General features: G+C 50.8%; 1 pseudogene; it reads right to left on the bottom strand.

The window, feature by feature from the left end:
- Window positions 1-11,158: 11,158 nt before the first annotated feature.
- Window positions 11,159-16,022, bottom strand: LOC146209229 (uncharacterized; annotated as a pseudogene).
- Between the last annotated feature and the right edge of the window lie 246 nt (window positions 16,023-16,268).

Here is a 16,268-nt window from a genome sequence, read left to right as displayed (position 1 = left end):
GAAGGTTGAGACAGTGTAGAATGATTTGCCAAAAAATTTTATAAAACATGTGCAGCAATCGCCTGCACGTATGTATTGCACATGTGTGTGGCGATGTATACAGCTGTGAGTTGATATATATATATTTCCTTTATATTACAGGCATCAAGGTGGGTTGAAAACCACTCAAGAAACGTCCATCCGACACGGAAACAAAGGGGCAAGATCATTGGCGAAGGAACTCTCGCTCCCCAAGTTCCTCAGCCAGAAAGCTTGCGATATCCTTTCGTTGACGGCCCCGGACAGGGAAAAGCGCACGTCGGCCCCGGCTCGATGCGGCAGCCTCACAACGATTGCACCATAACGCGAAAGCTCCAGCTACAATCAGCAATCGTGCAAAGCGATCGCGGGGATATCTACCATTTATCCGAAATTGGTTAATACCTAGACTTCTGAAACTGGCATGAACTGCCCTCTCAAAAATTTGTGTGGCCCCTTAGAAAGTGCGATAAGTGCGATAAGGCGAAAGCCTTTCTTTGAAACTTCGTTGATTCCTTGTTTTATTGCATCTGCTTCTATAGGCTGTGGGGTGTGGCGTTAGAGGAAGGAGGATCAATCCTAATATTCTAATTTCTTTCACCTTCGGTACTTCTTTAGATGCCACCTCAATCTTTATGTCCGTCGATGTTTTGCTTGGGAGATGTTTTGGATTACACAAAAAGAGTTCCAATTTTTGCGGCTAGCACGCGAGCCCCCTCTCCAGCTGCATACTCGACAATAATTTCAGTAGCATACTGCAATAAGTTCTCGGTTTCCGCATCACTCCCCTGGCTTACACAAAGGTTAATGTCGCCTGCGCAGATATTGAATTTCAGCCCCTCTAACTCAGCGAGTTTGCCTGGGAGCTTTCTCATTGCCACGTTAAAGAGGAAAGGGGATAGCACCGAGCCCTGCGGCACACCCCTGCTTCCCACGTCTATAATAGGCGATTTTAAATTTTGAAAGTTTACGAAAGCTGTCCTGCCTGACAGAAAGTCCTTGATGTGCGTGTATGTTTTCTTCCTACCACCCGCTCATTGAGCCCGTTGAAGATCGCGTCATGTTTGACGTTATCAAACGCCTTCGTGAGGTCTGGCCCTAAGATTACCTTCGCATCTTAGAGTCACTTGAAAAGACTGGGCGCTCACATGCTGCACGTGGTCAACTTCAGGTAAACGCACTATTGAGGCCGCCGCGTCGACGACGGTCTCTGGACTGTTCACCGCAGGGACGACTATGTTAAGACCAGAGTCTTTGAAGGATTCTACTGCATTGAGGGCGCCATGGTGACGAAATCAAGGGATGCCCCTAAAATGAAACACGCCGGGACACCTGCTAAGCTTCTATCTTCATCGCCTACACTGGTCTGAACGTTTATTGCGGCGATGGTGTGGGTCATATAATAATGGTTGTTGTCGTAGCGACAGAAGGAAGAAGGTGTGCTGATGCTGTAGGAAGAAGGAAAAGAAAACGCATGTGCCTGCTACTGGCTCTGTAGCTGAGCCACCTCCGCAACTTCGTGCGGGCAGAAGGCAAAATAGAGAAGAAAGAAGTAGAAGAGGAAGAAAAAGACGCGCGACGCAACAGGCGTCGTCCAACACCTAAACGGTGGCGGGTGCAATCAAGGCCCACAACAGATACAAATTCGGTGGCTGGCTAGCCCTCGCCACAAGCGGCATTAGCCTACCGTCCCAGCCCCGTAGTGCCAGGAGTAGATGTAATTTATTGTCTTCCACACACATATGTACTTGTATATACACATACACGCACTGTAGTACATACATGGGAGGACAACGAAAGGTGCGATGCTAGCAATAATCACATATTAATAGTTATTCTGTGGTTATCAATACCTACAGAACACAAAATCTAAAGGAACTGCAATGAAAAACTTAATGACAGATGATTAAATCTTATATGGCAATACACTTCCTTATGATTCGAGGTACGTAACAAAGGGGGGAGGCAATTAGCGGCGGGTATAATATGAATTACATAAATAAAATGGCCCCTGAAATACAGGGTGGAGAAGTTTCGGTGCGGTAAGCCCACCTACAGCCACTGTGGGGACCACTGCGGCCTTTCATGGGTAGCCCCAATTGGGCTCATATTATTTTTACTGCCTAGAATTTGACTATATGTTGCGTTTGCCTGCATAAACCCATAGAAAGACCCTGTGGGCCGCGTTGGGGCATGCCCGCTTTTCAGCTCGATAGCAAACCATGCGGGACCTATTTGTCTTTTAAGTGGGCTAGCCCCTCTTCTATTTGCTTTAGGCCCGCACTGGCATTTCATCTGCCCTGAAGTGCACCGCAAGAGACCGATGTGGCCAGAAGCAGGTATGAACATTTTCCAGCTCCGCTACATGCCATGCGGAAGCTATCAAGGTCTTTAGTGGGCAGCCCCATTTTAGGCCGTCCGGGAGTTCTCTGCATGAAGCCCACATTTCTGTCTGACCTTCCCTCGAGTACCCCCAAGGGTTCCACGTAGGCAGTGTGCGGGCATGCAAGTCTGTAGTCCCGCCGCGGCCCATACGAGACCTACTAAGCTTTTAAGTGGGCAGCCCCATTTAGATTAGTATAGGCTTTTTCTACACAAAGTCCAAATTTGCTTTTCATCGTCTCTAAAATTCCCTAAGTGGGACCATTGAGGGCTAGATGTGGTAATATGTACTTAGCCTTTGCCACGGCTATATGATGCCCAAATGGGAATAGCATGGATAAGCTCAATTTAGAGTTGCCCGCTTGATCCCTAAAGCCCTTCATTAGTGATATTGCGGTTGCCCGAGCCCAACTTGCCCATACGGGCCCCAGAGGGCCACGTATTGTGTGCTACTTGGGCAGCCTCAAATGGCGGAAACCTACCAGTCCCAGCCCGTAGGGCCTGAATCAACCACCTCCATCCACCCGTGATGTCAGTTCACATTAAAGATCCCAGGTAGCACAAAGTGGGCTATGAAGGAGGGGAATGCATTATTATTCATTCCGACAATATATCGACAATTTGTCGCCAGGTAGCGTAGCTCAGAGGAATCACGCGCCAGAGCTTCGTCTGCTCGAGTGCTCCTACGGGATATGGTTTGGTAATAAGCGCCCCGGTGGGTCTGGTGTAGCCAACGCAGGACAGTCCCGGTGGGCTCAGTGTCGTGGCTGCAAGAGGGGCCGACGTAGGCCAGAAGGGGGCTGTCGACAAAGCCCCGATGGGCCGCACTAGAGACCGATGCAGGCAACCCTTGCGGGGTCTGCTCACATTTTTCCGGCATTGCCAAACAAGCACATCCCGCAAACTTCCCCCGAGGGTCCTACTTTGGACAGATTCGGGCAGCCGCTCTGGATGGACATTTATTTTTTATTTCGGTTAGCCCCTCTGATAAAGACATAGGACCGATGCTGGTTCTATAGCGCAAGCCGCACTTGGGCTTGTCCACATTATTCTTATAGGGGTCTGACGCAGATAATTGATGGGAAGCCCCAGTCCAAGGTCTCCCAATCAATATTTACGCACATAAGTAATTATTTTATGCATATCTGTCCTTTCTAAACAGCCAGATTATTAAATTTACAATAATTCATAACATTAATCTAGCCTAACTGACTTCATGTAATTCTTGTTCAGGTTATGGAGATGTGTATTCTGAACAGTAATAGTGGTGTTGTGGTGGTAGGAAGTAGGAAAAGAAAATGCACGGGTCTGCTGCTTGTTGTGTAGCTGAGCCACCTCCGCTGCCTAATTTTTTTATTTATAGGAAGGGAAAGGCGCGGTAACTGTCTCATTTGTGTTCTGTGGACACCGCAACCGCGCCGTAAGGGAAGGGAGGAAGATGGGAGTGAAAGTGGAAAGAGAGAAAGAGGAGCCGTAGTGGAGGGCTACGGAGTAATTTCGACCACCTGGGGATCTTTAGCGTGCCCTGACATCGCACAGCACACGACGCCTCTTCGTTTCACCTCCATCGAAACGCAGCCGCCGAGGTCGGGTTCGAACCCGGGTACTCCGGCACAGTAGTCGGGCGTCTTACCACTGCACCACCCCGGCGGGGCCATCTCCGCTGCCTGGTGCAGAGAGAAGAGAAAATAGAGAAGAAAGAAAATGAAGGAGAGAAAGAGAGAAGAGAAAAAAGAAAGAAAATGAAGAAGGAGAGAAAGATGCGCGCCGTAACAGCGGTCGTCCACCACCGAAAGGATGGCGGGTGCAATGACGGCCTACAACAGATAAACATTCTGTGGCAGGCTATCCCCCTCCGCAAGCAGCGGTTACCTACCTGTCCTAGCCCCATCAGGGGAGTACCAGGAGGGGCACTGCTGACAGTTGCAGGCTGTCTACAGCAATCACATAAGGATCAACAATTAAGGGACCCATTTTGGTACCATGCGGCCACGCCCACCTTCCAGCCCCCTTACGGCCGATGTGGGTCCTAAAGCAGTTTAGCTAAGGATGTCACATTCGGGCTTCATGAGGGCTTGCCCAAACTATAGTGCCTAGATTATACTAGGCACTGTACCCAAACTAAGCTCTTATTCCACCTGCTTTCAAGTAACATACAAGGGGCGATTAGGGCAGTATGCGGGCATGTCCGTTTTCTGGCCCCGCTACGGCTGATGTAGGTCCAGTAGAGATTTAATGGGGGCGGCCTCATTTCGAATCTCTGAGGGCTTTCCCATAAAGAGCCCATATTTAGGTTAGATTGCCCTCAAATATCCGACAAGGGACCCTTGTGGTCTGGATGCAGGAATGTGCTCTGCAACAGCCCGAGCAACGCCGCTGTGGGACCCATACAGGAGGGACAGGGGCAAGCCTAAATGGGGCTTGGCCACTTTTTCCCCATCTAAGACCGACGCAGGTTTTATGATGGTTGCCCGAGCACCACTTGCCCACATGGGACCTACTGGGGTCCCACATTCTGTGCTACCTGGGATCCCCAGGTGGTCGAAATTACTCCGGAGCCCTCAAATAAGGCCTCCCTCCTTCTCCCTCGCTTACACTCCTACCTTCCTCTCTTCCCTTACGGCGGGTTCCAGGTTTCAGGTGTCCACGGAATGCCCCGCCGGGGTGGTGCAGTGGTAAGACGCCCGACTACTGTGCCGGAGTACCCGGGTTCGAACTTGACCTCGGCGGCTGCGCCTCAATGGAGGCGAAACGAAGAAGCGTCGTGTGCTGTGCGATGTCAGTGCACGTTAAAGATCCCAGGTGGTCGAAATTACTCCGTAGCCCTCCACTACGGCTCCTCTTTCTCTATTTCCACTTTCACTCCCATCTTCCTCCCTTCCCTTACGGCGCGGTTGCGGTGTCCACAGAAAACAAGCGAGACAGTTACCGCGCCTTTCCCTTCCTATAAATAAATCAGTTTTTTTACAGTCCACGGAACATGTGCGACAGAAGCTGCAAATTTTTTTCATGTGAACCAATTATCATTACACTGCGCCTTTTCTTTTTTATAAACGAATTATTATAAAGAAAAATTTGGGAAACCCGCGGCCCGAAAAGATGGTCTAAAGAAGCTATCACATCATGCGGCCTTTGCTCTATCATTAGGTTGAAGCCATTCTTAAACCCCAGTTTCAAGCGGAAACTCTTTAAGGCCTCATACTCATGGTGGCGTCCGGCGTCCTGTCCCACTATAGCTGTGAATCATCCTGGCAGCCATGTCGGGCTCATGAGAAACGTATGTTAGTTCTTGGCTATAGGGCCGAGGGCCGCATATTCGGCTAAGAGCGAGTGCTCGCCCTCTACGGAGGCCCATATGGGAGCTCGACTCAAATTGTCTGACAGTCAAATCCTACGCTGCCCACATTCCCCTCCAACTTCCCATAACCCTATCCTAATTCCCGTCTCCCTTATCCTACAACCCATCCCTTCCGCTACTTCCCAGGGGAGATACGTAGGGTCTCCCCGGGCCCGCTTCCTCGGCTGTGGGTCGCTTAGTAGCACATCCCCCCTTTTATTTAATAACTTCAAATAAAAAATTTTTGTCTCATTGACCTATTCATTTATTTCTCGAATTGCGGAACTTTCTCTCCCCGCGATACATTAGGGGTGCGGGCGGAGTCTGACTTTGGACTCCATCTTACCTTATGTCATGCCAGCGCGGTTGCCATTGGCACCGCCACCACTAGTTAGTGGTAGACATTTACCTATAATGATAGTTGCTGGTAGTTATAGTGACAGTCATGATGATAATGAGAATGTGATGTGATGTGATAGCAACTTTATTTTTCCACCAGATAAGGAGGCCCCAATCCCCACCTCCGGCACGTAAGCCTAAGGGACGGGAGCTGAAACCGCGATCAGAAGCAGGAAAAAAGGTCTTGGCTCTTCGCGGCTTCTTCCGCCAGGAGCTTTCCTTGTTGCTGTGGAGCAGGGACCTCGCTTCGCCGCAGGGCTTCCCAGGCTTCTCTACAATTTATATTTGCTTTAGCCTCTGGGGAGCTAGCTCATTCCTAAATTATATGGTCGAGGGTCCCTCTCCCCCCACACTGCTTGCATTTATCGTTTTTTTCTTTCGTCCATCTAAGCATAATACGCCCAGACCAAGTTTTCAAAGTTCCCAGCTTGCAGGTGCCGCCTTGCGACTGCCTCGCTATTGTTTAGACTTTTATCCGGTGACAGACAGTATTGCTGCGCCTTTGACATCATCACATGATGACATCATGAAAAGTAGTGACATAATGTTCAGACGTGACGCCGTCATTGAAGGCTGCATTCATGACTTCGTTCACGCATACATGAGGTAACCCCGCCGGTGTGGCGCAGTGGTTACGGCGCTCGACTACTGTTCCCAAGGACGCGGGATGGAATTCCTGCTTCGGCGGCAGCTTTTCGATGTAGGCGACAAGCAAGGCGTCTGTGTGCTGTGCGATGTCAGTGCACGGTAAAGAACACCAAGTGGTCGAACTTTCCGGAGTCCTCCACTACGGCTCTCTCATAGCCTGAGTTGCTTTAGGACCCCGCAAACCAAACCGAAGCTGAAGCCGACGGCGTCCGATCCAGGCATCTGTGCTGCGTCTTTCATTTGGCGATTCGAACACAGCACCAGAGAGCCTACAAACACCCGGGAAAGCGGAGCAGCAATTAGCGGATTTTGGGAATGAAAGAAGAAACAGAGTTAGAGGTTTCATAGTAGATGGCTACAATCCACCAGGCTGTAAATGACCTTTCCGTCATCGAACTTTAGTGGTCTAAAGTGCCCTCTAGAAGTTGATTGCGTAAGCAATACTACATCGGGTTTCGAGCCGTCGCGTATCCCCGGCGGACGCCACGCTTAACCTTGAGCCGCAACTACGTCGACACCTGAACCGCGCCGTAAGGGAAGGGAGGAAATGGGGAGTGTTAGCATTAGTACCAAAAATTCACACACATCTTTCAAGGGTCCGCTCTTCGTGCTGACGCATCGCTAACTCCCTTCCTTACGCACTTCGCACTCCTAGTGTTCCCCGGGTTGCACTCTCTCAGTGCATGCGATGCGAGCGAGGTCAGATTTGGCACGCGCGCGTTAAAATCCAGGCACGTGCGCCAAAGCGGGGGTCGGGACGCATCACTCAGGGTCAGGGGCGGACGGCCGCCGCTCAGGGTAAGGAATTACGCAGTGATAAAAAGACGATCGCTAACAGGAGTGAAAGTGGAAAGAGAGAAATAGGATTTCGCGTCGGTGTAAATCAGTTGCTATGCGGTCTTACAAGGAGATGCATCGGCGATGCGCAGAAGCCAGAAAACGGTAACGGGCTCAAGAGGCTGCTGAAGAACGTGAATAACGGCGAGCGCAAGACGCAGCTAGACGGGCGCATCGTGCACCTCTAGACACTTGTACGTCTGTTGATGATCCTGCATGGAGTCTTCAGAATGCCTTGGACGGTGATGACTCGACATCAACAACAGGAGGAGAAGAATCACCGAGTAGCCAAGAATGCTGGAATGCAACCAGGCGACAACGACGTGCTCAGGAGTCTGCTAAAAAACGTGAGAAAATGCTTGAGAAAGAACAAGGTCGCGATGCTGCCAGACAGGCAAAACGGTGTGAAGAGCGTCAAAAACAACGTGCCGAAGAGACCGAGGAGACGAGAGCCGCACGTCATTCATCGTGTACCGTGTCTTTAATCGTGGCTAAACACGTCAAGCTACACCCGCAGCTACACTACATGCTGAGCCTTAAGCGCAACCATTGCAGTATTGCTTGCGAAACTTACCAGGTTTAACCAGAGCTAAACTACTGGCAACTTATTAAGTCGAAAGTCTCTCTAGGCGCGTGGAATAAAATCCCGTGAGCAAGCGTTGTGTGCAACAAAGAGGAGGAGGACAAATTTATTTTGCAAGGGTGTTCGGGGCCCCTTGGTCCCCTGGGTCCCCGCATGACCCCACCGCACTCAAACATTTATGTTCAATCTGTCCATGACGTTAGCAGCCCGGCGAACTGCAATATTTTGCTTCGCCGGGTCCTTGGAGCATAGTGTGGTCTCCCAGTCTTCCCAAGTCCGGAGTGGCACCGATCAGCTGGGGGAGGAGACGCCGGGCAGGTTAGTAGGATATGGGTCCGTGTCGCTTTAGGGGATTGATAGAGGGGGCAGGTTGGCGGGATTGAGTGATAGTGAGATAATAAGGTGGGAGTGGAGAGAGTCCTCATTTGCAATAGTCGCCAGGGAATGCTGTTCCCTGGTGGTAAGGCAGGAGTGTGGTGGTGGGTATTGCCGTTCGGCGCGGAAGTGTGCAATAAGCTCAGCGAAGGTATGCATGCGCTCCTTTGACAAATACCCCGAGTTCCGCCTGTGCCCAGTTTCTTGACCCTCGGGCTATAGAGTCGGTGGCCTCGTTGCCGGGATTTCCCGAGTGCGCAGGCACCCAGGTTAGCTCAACGAGTGGGGAGTATTGGGGGGTTATTGTGGCTAGCAGACACTTGGCAGAGAGGTGTATCTTGCCTCTAGCATAATTTAAGATTTCGGTTTTGGAGTCGCCGATGATGTAGTTTGCACTAGTGTCTGTCAGGGCCACGACGATGGTGGTCTCTTGAGTCTTTTCTGCTGCGGTGCCTGGTGGCAGTTTGAAACTGAGGAGGTCGATATTTGGTTGGTATACTACAGCCGTAGCTCCCCGGTCGTCTACGGCTGCATCTACCCAGACCGCATCTGGGGCGTCCCCGTACCACTTGTGAAGTGCTTTAGCCCGTGCAGTCCTGCGGCCTTGATCCCGCAAACGGTGCATGTTTCGAGGTAGCGGTTTGATATAGAGAGATTCTCTGATGTGAGATGGAAGCGTTCTTAGTTTTGGGTCGTTAGCACGGATCCTGATGTTGAGTTTATGCAATATTTCTCTACCTGTGGGTGTGGCAGCAAGGCGTATGTATTGGACTTGAAGGTGTGCTTCACTTATTTCGCGTATTGTATTGTGCAGCCCCAGGCAAGCAGTTTCTCGTTGCTTGGGTTCCCTGGTAGATTAAGAGCCGTTCTGTTGCTTGCCGAATCATGGCGTCTAGCTGTTAAGTTTATCCTGCGTTAAGTCTAAGATAAGGGGTAGCATAGAGGATACGACTAACTATGTAGGCCTGGATTATGCGGAAAGTATCAGCTTCTCGGAGTCCGTGCGCTTTGCCCGTGACTCGTCTTATTAGTTGCGCGGTTGCGGCGAGGGTTTGCTTCAGCATTTTTAGTGCCTCCTTTTTCTTCCCATCGTTTTGCATATAGATACCAAGTATACGTAGCGTGTTCACTCGAGGGACGCGCCTACCCTGTATGTGTATCTCAATGTTCTTGTGGTAGATCCCACCTTTCGGCGGCAGGATTAGGAGCTCCGATTTCTCTGGCGAACATTCGAGACCGATGGCATGTGGGATAGTTGCTATGGTGTCCGCTACGACTTGTAGGGTATTTCGATTTGTCCGTCCGACCTATGTGTGGTCCAGAGAGTAATGTAATCTATGAGATGTAGATGAATGTAATGTAATCTATGGTCCAGAGAGAATTTGTAATCTATGAGCAAGGGGAATAAACGTTATATAAATATTAAGGAGATAGGAAAAAGCCTTTTGGCGTTTTTATGCTGGCCAGCGCGTGGGGTTGTTGTGGATATTGTCAACGTGCAGCGTGGCGGTGCGGTTTTGTAAAACGGCCTTTAAGTATTCGTGTACCTTGGTACATACGTTGAGTTCTGTCATTCCTAGTAGAATGGCGGTGTGTTTGACGTTATCGAAACCTTTTTTGAGGTCAATGGCTCGATTTGTTTTCGCGTGTGCTGGCGCGCTCGAGTCGAGAATATCAGTAGTTATCTGTAGTAAGGCATCCTGGGGGGAGGGGGGAGCCGAAAGCCGAGGTCGAAAACCTAGCATATTATGTGGGTACTGTGAGGTTTCGTTCATGTATGCTGTAAGATGTGCTAAGACGACGTCTGGTAGGAGGCAAACGATTGAGAGGCAAATGTTAGGGGAGGAAAGGTAGGCTTGTTGTAGTTGTTGTGGCTGTAGGAAGAAGAAAAAGGAAAATTCATGGTGCTGCTACGGGCTCTGTAGCTGAGCCAACTCCGCGGCCTCGTGCGGATAGGAGAGAGAAAGCAGGGAATAAAGAAAAAGAAGAGGAAGAGAAAGACGCGCGTCGCAACAGCCGTCGTCCACCACCCTAGGCGGTGGCGGCTGCAATGACCGCCTACAACAGATAAAAATTTGGTGCCAGGCTAGCCTCCGCAAGCGGCGTTGACCTACCAGTTCCAGACCCGTAGGGCCAGGAACAGCCGGGTAGGTTTTCGCCATTCTCTTCTTGAGACATCTAAGGATGCCTTTAACTTTTCTTCGTCTACTATAAATACTCGGTACTAAAATAATTAAATTTAGCTTCATCAGAAAACAAACATGTACTCCGTGAGAAAAGAAAACTTGCAAGACAATACAAATGAGACCACTTTAGTACAGCTGAATCGCTTTACTAAAGACTACAAACTGCATGAGCTATTTCCGCGTACTCGCACATGATAAGGAATCAGTGCTAGAGTCGTCAGCTGTAGGGTTAGTCACATTGGAGCTCCTATAGATTAGTGTGTATGTGAGTTGTATCCTCAGTTTTTGGTGTTGCAACAAACTTCTCTTCGTTGGTGTGTGTGTAAAAACTTCATTCGGAGGAAGCTTGAGGTAGCCGGAGCAACCTCACGCAAACACTAGGTGGGTTCCTCATTACAGAAGCCCATTGGCGACCGCTGCGGCTCGGGCTCGGCGGACCAGGGCCTTCTGGCTTGGGGAGGACGTTTTTGCAGATCGACGATGCGCAATCACGTGACACACAGGTGACGTAGCCTACACGTCACGTACGCGTATCTCGCGGAGTCTTTCTTTCTTTTTTTTCCTTGTAAGAGGACGCGCTCGCGGCGCTGTCCACGCCATGGCTCCTCCTCCAACACAATCTTCTCCCCTCCCCCATGGCTCCAAGCAGTAAACAGAATTTTCCTCCCCCCAGGGGAATGAGTGAGCGCAGATTTTGTGCGTTCGCAGTCTTCTGCTTTCGTTTTATCTCTTCCGGTAGTCTGGCGGGGTTAGAGTTCGTATTCGAAGCGACGCATGGGACTTCGAGTCGCGAGTCTGCTTCTTCGCAGCGCGCTGCAGGGATTGTGATTGCTTCCTCACTACAATGAAAACTTACAAGAGTACTGACCTTATGCGGGGCCTCAAATATATTCAGTACCTGCGCATGAGTTATTTGCACACACGCGCGCCCACACACATGCAGTTTTTTAGTGGCAAAAAGCAAATAACTTTACAGCATTTTACGCCGCGTAAACGTTGATGTTTGGAATTAAGCTGTGAAATTATACAAGATGTTACTGATGTTACTTAGCTTGCGGACACGTCTCTATATATATATATATATATATATATATATATCGCGGCTCGGGATCTATTGTTACGGGGTAGTATATATATATATATATATATATATATAGTTGTTTTATGTACATAATTGAGGCGTAACTTTTAAGGTGCAAAAGCGGCTGATTGAGCCAAGTAAACGACAGCAAATCTTCAGCACTGTCTCCGCTGCCTCTCAAGCCAAACCAGCCCATACCTCACAGCTAGCGAAACAGAAAGGAAGCAAGCGTGCATACTGCTTTACCGAGGGCAGCTCCAAGCCGTCAGTCGTTTGAAACCACGCTGTCTACGTTGGCTAGCCTGCCCACCCCTTTATTGAGGGGCTTTACCCGCCCCTCCTTTCAACCTCTTCCTACTAATAGGAAAAACAAATACAGAAGAAAGCCTGCGGATGGCTAGATGCTCTCCCTCCGCCAGCTCGAAGCCGCGCTCCGATGGCCGAGCGCTTTTCTCACTGCCCCAGTAGAATAAAAAAAAAACAGAAAAAAAAACAAACGTCGACAGGACACGCAGAAGTGACGTAGTAGCTCTACGTCACTTTTGTGTCACGTGATTGCGCGTTCACGACCGGCAAAAATATCCTCCCGCTCTGGCTTGCCGGATCGGAGCATCCGAGCAGGGCTGCCTCCCAGTCCTCCCGGGTGGGGGTGGTTTGGGGGTGAGGTTCGGAGTTGACTGACAGGCCCACACCATGTGGAAGATGTCCGAAGACTTCTCCGCACAGTGCGGGCACTTTCCTGTGCACGCAGGATCAAAGTGTTTTAAAACTGCCGGGCTAAGCAGCGTTTTGGTGTAAAGGCGGATGAGTGTGCGTTCCTCCACCTTTGTAAGGCCCTTACAAGGCTTAGGATAAATTGCATGGCCGAATTGAAATAATTCAATAATTTATCGAAAAGTGAGAACCGGATTGGGTTCGAGGTCCGTATCATAAGGGTCTGAAGGCGTGTCCCGGAGAGTGAGCGCGCGGGCGGCGGCGTCGGCCGTTTCATTGCCTTCGAGGCCCATGTGAGCTGGAGCCCATACAATCGTTCGAGACGCGGGGGCCCCGAGGTAGTCACAGTTTTGAAGGATGCGGTGCGTAAAGAGAGGAATGTACCCCTGTTTAATATTTCTGCAGGCCCCTCTCGAGTCGGTGATGATGACTCGTGAGTCCTTGTCTGCGGCGGCTAACGCGATGGCAACTTCTTCCGCATGTGTTATGTCTTGAGCTCGGAACATTAGTCCATTCACCGTGATTTTTTGATGGATGACTGCGGCTGTGTACCACCCCCCATCGTGAGGGCCGGAGGCGTCCACGTAGAAAATTCCGTGTTTGTTCCCATAGTGACGGGCCAGTGCCTCTGCCCGCGCAAGGCGCCTGCCACTGTGGTCGTCACGTGTCATGTTGGCCTGAAGAGGGCGTACGTGAAGGGCGTATCTCCAGATTTCAGGAATGCGTACGCGCTCTTCCGTAAATGTTGGGTGGTGGATGTGTAGTCGGGCTAATAGGTGGCGTCCCGACGGCGTTTTTGAAATTCTTGTGTATTGGTTAGTCAAGTGCGCTTCTCGGAGCTCCGCGAATGTGTTTATCATCCCCAGGCCCATAAGACGCTGGTTGGATGTGTTGATCGGGAGATCGAGGGCACGCTTGTACATCTTTCTGAGATTCACTTCGAGGGTGTTCTCATCAAACCTGCGCAGGTGGAGGTAAGGAGTCGAGTAGAGGACTCGACTGGTCACGAATGCATGCGCCAGCCGCAAAGCGTCTGTGCACCGTAACCCCCTGCGTTTTTTGGAAACCCGGCGCACCATCCGGCCCACCTGGTCCCCCACCTTGCGCAGTTTTGCTAGTGTTGTACCAGCCCGTCGATGTTTGTGGATAAGGAGACCAAGTACTCTAATCTCATCGTGTTCGGATATCGGACCGCTGGCCAGGGATAGTTCCATTTTTGTGGTGCACTTAGGCGACGGGCGAATGTGCACAAATTCGGATTTGAACGGTGAGCATTGAAGGCCGCAGCGGCGGGCGTAAGCGTCTACTATCTGCGCCACTTGTTGCAAGTTGGCCTCAATGTCTCCAACCGATCCGTGTTTGGCCCAGATGGTTATGTCGTCGGCGTACAGCGCGTGCTGGATGCCTTGGACCGTCGCCAACTGAGCCGGGAGTTTCATCATGGCCAGATTGAAAAGTAATAGCGAGAGGACCGCGCCCTGTGGGGTGCCTCTCGTTCCCAGTTTATATGGGCCGTGTTCTTCGTCTTGTATTCGGATGAAAGATTGCCGATCTGAGAGAAATTGCTTGATGTACTGAAATATGTTGTGTCCACAGTTCGTTTGGGAGAGATGTTGCAGTATGATTTCGTGTGTGACAATGTCGAAAGCCCCCTTCAAGTCAAGGGCGAGTACTGCGTTATCGTTGAAGGGATATTCGACAGGGTTGAGAATTTCTCGGTCGAGTTAAAGCAGAACATCCTGAGCGGACCTTTGCGGGCGGAAACCGAACATGGTATCTGCGAATGTATGTTTATTTTCCAGAAACCCAGACAGCCTGTCCCGCACCATGGTCTCCATCAGCTTTCCCGCACAAGACGTGAGGGAGATGGGGCGGAGGTTGTCTGTGTTTATGGCTTTGCCGGCTTTCGGAATGAAAGTTACCAGGGCGGTCTTCCATTCAATTGGTAGAGGTGCCTCACCAAGCCAGATCGAGTGGATGAAAGCGAGGAGGGTTTCGTAAGCGGGGTAGGGAAGATTGGCAAGCAGTTTCACAGTTATCTTGTCCCTGCTCGGTGCCGTTGCTCGTTTCATTTTAGCCAGGGCCGCCTTCAGGTCGTGCAACTGGAACGGTTGATCCAGATCCGTGTTCTCTGAACCTGCATAGGAGTACGCGGGTCCTCCGGGGTCCTGCTTAGTGCAAAAATACTGGTCGCGCAGTTTGCATGCTAATTTTGATGTATTTCCATCGAAGCTATGAATAGCTCGTTGGAGATGTTCTTGTGTCTCGGTGCGGGTTTGAGTTGGGTCAATTAGGGCACGGAAAAGGCGCCACGTGCTCCGGCTCGACATTTGTCTGGCCGCCGTGTTGCAGCGGTCTACCCAGTTCGAGTCGGCGAGTTGGGCCGCGTACTCTGCCGCTCGCTGACTGAGCTCGGCGATACGAATTTTGAGCTTTCTGTTATGTTTTTGGTGGCGCCATCTGCGGACGAGGCTGTGCCGCGCTTCCCAAAGGTGCAGAAGGTGGTTGTCCACCTCTGAAGTGGCCTCCGAGAGCTGAATTTGTGTTTCCACCGAACGAAGCTGTGTAACCAATGCTTGTGCCCACGCGTGGTATCCTTGTTCGTGGATAGAGGCCGAATTGATGTAGCTTTGCCGGAACCTATTCCAGTCGGGTAGCCGAGCTTGTGCGTGGGGTCTTGCCAATGGTTTAGTTCTTACAGTGGTATTGATAAGGCAGTGGTCACTACCGAGGGTTTCCTCGGTGTTGATCCATTCTGCGCGTACAATGTTTTTGGTAAAGGTGAGAAACGGGCATGTATCCCGGGTCACTGAATTACCCATCCGCGTTGGATATGCAGGGTCAGTGTGAAGAGTCAGTCCCAGCGTGGACGCGAGTTCCGCTAGCTTGCGTCCCCGCTTCTCTTCTCGCACGTATCCCCAGAGTGTACTGTGGGCGTTAAAATCACCCACAATCACCAGGCAGTCCCTGCCCGCAGCCTTTAGAGCGCGGCTAAACAGTGCTGCGAACGTTACATTTTTGAGTCTGGCGGAACAGTAGATGTTGAGTACGTGGAGTGGTGCGCCTTGTTTCTTGAGCGGAAGAAGTGTCACCATCACGTAGGAATATTAAGTGTGAAGTTCTAAGTCAAGTAGAGTAGCCGTATAATTTTTCATGCATGCAGACGCAGGAAGAGGGGTCCTGCTGAAAGGTGATGTAATTTGTGAGGGTGACGCCACTCCCTGGCTCCTGGAGGGCAACCACCGCGGGAAGAGAGCCGAAAGTTGAAAGGTAAAGTCGGAGTTCCGCCCCCTTTGCGCGGGAACGGAAGCCCCGACAGTTCCATTGGACAATTTGGACGGGGGCGGCCGAATTGGTTCTTGGGGAGCGCCTGATCTTAGGGCTGCTCGCCATGGTCATTTAGGCTGAGGAGGGGTTATAGTGACGATGCTCCGGAGCCAACACTCGCGGGAAGGGGGGCATCCTCCATACCGGAGAGCGAGCAGTTGTCATCGTCTACCTCAGGGGTGCGTCTAGTTTTGTTAGGACGGCCGGGTAAGGGACCGCCGAACCTGCGCGAGGAGCGTAAGGAATGCGCAATTTGTTTAGCAATCATCGCGGGAATTGTCTCTTGTAATTTGGAGATGGCGTTGACCATCATTGAAATTTATTTTCTATGGCAATGAATCGTGCCTCCGTGGCCCCGAATCGGGCCTCGAATGCTGCCTC

The sequence above is a fragment of the Amblyomma maculatum genome, chromosome 1 (genome assembly GCF_055883805.1).
Source record: "Amblyomma maculatum isolate TAMU_Amacu chromosome 1, ASM5588380v1, whole genome shotgun sequence".
Lineage (NCBI taxonomy): Eukaryota > Metazoa > Arthropoda > Arachnida > Ixodida > Ixodidae > Amblyomma > Amblyomma maculatum.
Note: the sequence above shows the minus strand (reverse complement) of the source record. Positions and strands in the feature narration are given on the sequence as shown.